Here is a 4,978-nt window from a genome sequence, read left to right as displayed (position 1 = left end):
GAGGTCGAATCTCTATGGAACGTCCTACAAGATGAAGCAACATTTGCCTCAGCCTTCTTCCTCTCCTTACTTTTCAATAAAGATTTGTAGGTCTGCAACTCGTTGAAGAGAGTTATAAAGTTGTATTTCACTTGGTTAAGAATCACATTGCTAACAAAATGTAGGAAGCTCTCTGACAAAGAATGTAGGATTATGCTAAACTGGCTACCCTCATTGATGGTAGACACATTCAACTCCGCCACATTGAAGTGGACCATCATGTTAAGCACATATTCACGAACAGAGGTGCCTTCTTCCATTTTGGAGTTGAATATATACTTAAGAGCCTCATGCTTAAGCTGTTCAGACGATTGTCCAAACATCTCTTGTAGGGACTCCATGAGCTCACGCGCTGAGACCATGTGCTCATGCTTTTTGGCTAAGATGTCATTAAGACTTGCCAAGATATAGGCTCGGGCCTTCTCATTCGCCCATGTCCATTGCTCGTATGCTTCTGAAACATTTCGAGCGGCATTGGGAGTTGGAATAGGAGGACAGACCTCCGTAAGGGCAAACATGAGATCCTCGATGATCAGTATCATCGTGATCATATGTTTTCATGTCGAAAAGTTATCGCCAGTTAATTTCTCGATGCTAAGCAAAGTAATTGTGGTTGTGGCCATTTTTCAAAAATTTGTTGCTGAAAAACGAAAAAAAACTTTTATTAGATTTTACTAAACCACATTTTAACCAATTAATTTTACAAAACAGTTTGAAGTACCCTAAGGGAAAGACTTCTATTTTGCAATGATGCCCCAGCGAGGCAGGACTAAAAAACATTGCGCACAACTAGGTGTTTATAACGCTTTTAAAGAAACCTATGTGTCATGCTTCATGCAATATCCGATCATTACTATACATAACTTTTATATATGCATAATAACCAAGCAAACATGCTTTCCATACACCCTTATACTATAACAATTATAATATAAAGATGATGCATGTCTATGCTTTTTATGCATGCATAAATATAACTCTTATATTATATGATGCATGAACATGCTCTTACATAATTAAATCATGTTTCTATAAATTATAACATTTACAATAAAGAGATGATTCATGACCAATGCATAACTTAAGATGGGATTTACTATATGTGCATACCATATGACATATAAATAACCATACATCTTATTCGCGTTAGTGGCCCTTGCATCCGGTCGCTCTGCTATTCTTGGTGTTCCTTCTTGTTGTTGGTGGTGGTCTCTTAACCTTCTTCTGAATGTCTTTTCAATCTTCGGGTCGTAATGCACCAGAGATTGAGAGTTCGAAGTCCTCGGCAACGGCGCCAAAAACTTAATGCTGGTATTTATGAAGTGGAAATATGGATGATATGCATTGATGGATTTGCGTTGTGCACTCAAGTTTCCCCAGCAGATTTCAAGTGTAAATTCCTTTAAGTTTCCTGGTAAGTCCAGGGTCGAACACAGAGACTTGTGAAAATAGATTGCGTTGGTAATTTTGATGAAAATTTTGCGGTAACCAAGTAAATAAATAAGTGTTGGGTTTGTTGTTTGTGTTGATGAAAAATAAAAAACAAATCCGGTGGAGTTTGAAAAGAGTTGGTAAACGGGGAATGCGATGAATATGCAGTGAAGGGGTTGAGAAGGATTTCGGCTAACACTTCCTAGAATGCGTTCATGCTTGCGATCATGCAACATGCATACAACAGTATACCACCTCTCGGCACGAATACCACGGCTTATAAGGCTAGAACACATGCGATATATGCGATAAGTCTACAGGGTTTACACATAAACCTCTATTTCTATTTATGTGATGACAATGACAACCACACAAATATGCGACCCCATAATTTCATTCCCATCTCTAGAATGCATGCGATGTAAGTTGACAAACAGAACTTATCTCTAAGTCCCTATCTCTTGTTTATGCAAGCCTAATCTTGCTCTTCAAGTCTAGATTCTAACCTAGCTCTCTCGAGACATTAGGTTCTTTCTTTAGACTCTCTCTTAAGTAACTCTAAAGGGTATTTCGCACAACATAAAACAAGACAATCGCAAGCAATGAACTTCCTAGGTCATGTTAGCTTAGTTCTTCTCAACCCATTCGACTAGTTTAGCTACTCATGCGTATTAAGAGGGTGAGCAGATGTAGAAATAGAACTTCCATTGAATAGATATGAAGATTAAGTACAAAATAACAATGCAAGTATAATAAAGAGCCTGGTAGCAATTTCTTGTTGCCAGGCATTTACACTGTTTCTACTCGTGCGCTAAAGATAATCTCGCTCTCGCAAGAGTCGGGCCGCTCTCTGCTCTTATGCCCCAAGGTTCTCTCTCGAGTTGCCCTAGGCGATCTCCGGCGCCACCATTCTTCTCTTGCTCCGCCTTAAAATGTAAAGGAAATTATGAACAGAAGTAACTCGTCAACCCCTTCTCTGAAGAATACCCTTGGTATTTATAGAACATCTATGGTGAAAGGCGGCTTCTCTCTCCTGGTTGTACAGATGGGACAGCTTTAATTTCTGACTGATGCGTCAGATAATTTTTACCGATAAAGCTGAATGTACTTTGTGACCGTTATCGGCTGTCAACTTAATTTGGATTCGACTGTCATCAGCTTTCTGTCCCATCGCTCTTAATTATCCTTTCACCCGGATGTGCCCACCATGTTGCGCTGACCAAGTTGCGGCGATCCTTCTTGGGCGAATGTTTGTGAGCACGATCAACGCAAAGCCTTGCGGTGAAGTTGCACTCGACCAATGAATTCCTATGATCGCAATCTTTGCATTGCGTTAACACATATTTTGCACAAAAATACAAAAATCAATTGTTCTAATGCGTTGAACGGATGTGACCGCAATATTATAGAATTTATGCTTAATGGACGCAATTTAACATTTTCATTAATGCAATCCAACATTGTTTAAGAACTTAGCACTATGATAACGTGCATTTCTACCCATTATCAGTCGTTTAGTCATCTTACCCTCAAGGCAAGATTCGCACATTGGTAAGAATTTTATTCTAACTCACTTAGAAGTCCATTCTTCACCAATCTCTCAATCCTATTGATATTGATGTGCCCTAAATGAAGATTCCAAAGATGGGCATTATCTTTTGGAGAAATTCGTCGACGTTTTGATTGAGTTACGACAGTTCTGAACATTTAATTATTATGGAGGGAATTAATGGCTAACGGCCTTAGAACATATAAATTCGATTCCAGATTTGCTGTGCAAATAAAAACACCATCTTTATGAATAAACGCTATTCAAATCAAAAGAGAGAGTATATTTACACTGCAATAAACACTTTACAGAAATGAGGTTCCTCTTTAGTTCAGGAACAATATATACATCATTTAAAATTATAAACCTATTCTGTAAAGCTAACTGAAGTCCTCCCACTGCCATAATTGAGACGACGTGCTCGGTGCCTACTCGCATCGTCATGTCACCAGCCTCCAGCTGTAGCCAAGATCTAATCCCCTGAAAAGAAGAACAAACATGATTAGTGGTGCCTGAATCAATTATCCAGGCAGAATCATCATTCTTCATTAAACAAGTTTCAAGCACTAGTAAATTATATTTACCTTTATCCACCTTGGCCTTAGCCTTGCCTGCTTTCTTCTCCTTCAGATACCGAGGACAGTTCCTCTTCCAATGTCCATCTTGGTTACAATGGAAACACTTTCCCTTAGCAACTAGTGGATGCCTCCTTGGAGCGACAGGCGGTGGGTTAGCAGGTGCCTTCCCTTTTCCCTTACCACCCTTCTTCTTCTTCCCCTTTGCAGAGTTAGAAGTAGAAGATGCAGACTTCGTTCTTGAGGGCAAACCTCTATGGAACGTCCTTAAGGATGAAGCAATATTTGTCTCACCCTTCTACCTCTCCTTACTTTTCAGTAAAGATTGGTATGTCTGCAACTCGTTGAGGAGAGTTGTAAGGTTATATTTCACTTTGTTAAGAATCAGATTGCTAACAAAATGCAGGAAGCTCTCCGGCAAAGAATACAGGATTATTCTAACCTGGCTGCCCTTATCGATGGTAGACCCATTCAACTTTGCCACATTGAAGTCAACCATCATGTTTAGCACATGTTCATGAACAGAGGTGCCTTCTTGCATTTTGGAGTTGAATATGTATTTAAGAGCCTTATGTATAAGCTGTTCAGACGGTTATCCAAACATCCCCTGCAGGGACTCCATGATCTCACTAGCTGAGATCTTAGGCTCATGCTTCTTGGCTAAGATGTTAGAAAGACTTGCTAAGATGTAGGCTCGGGCCTTCTCATTCGCCCTTGTCCATTGCTCGTATACCTCCCAAACATTTTGAGTGGCATTTGGAGCTGGAATAGAAGGACAAGCCTCCGTGAGAGTGAACATGAGGTCCTCGATGATCAGGATCGTCGTGATCGTGTATTTTCATGTTGAAAAATTTTCGCCAGTTAATTTTTTGGCGCTTAACAACGATAAGGTGGCTGTAGCCATTTGAAAAAGATGCTGAAAATACAAACAAATCTTGATTAGATTTTGCTAAACCACTTTTAAACCAATTTGTTTTGCAAAACTGTTTCAAGTACCCTAAGCAATAGACTTCTGTTTTGCAATGATGCCCCAGTGAGTCAGAATAAATGCCACCAGTGGGGTGATCATTTACCCCTTCATTGGGATGAGACATTCTCAACCATTAGGCAAAACCAACTCTTGGAACTGAACCTAACAGCCACCATTGTTCGATCCAGAATCGTTAACCTTTAACTATTCCGTGTAAGTGTAACCGCTCACTTTCGGTGCTAGAGTTCCGCCCTAAAGCGCTTACCATAGGGAAAAGACATATTAGGACAAGAGACTAAGTTACCTTATCCTTTTACAGGAGATCAAATAAAGAAACATGCAAAACTGCCATCTTTTAGGGGGACACTCCCATGGTGCCTCGAGGCGATGTGCAGTAACATTATTCAACCTAAC

This window comes from Benincasa hispida, chromosome 11 (genome assembly GCF_009727055.1).
Source record: "Benincasa hispida cultivar B227 chromosome 11, ASM972705v1, whole genome shotgun sequence".
NCBI lineage: Eukaryota > Viridiplantae > Streptophyta > Magnoliopsida > Cucurbitales > Cucurbitaceae > Benincasa > Benincasa hispida.
The sequence above is the reverse complement of the archived record's forward strand: the minus strand, read 5'-3'. Positions refer to the sequence as shown.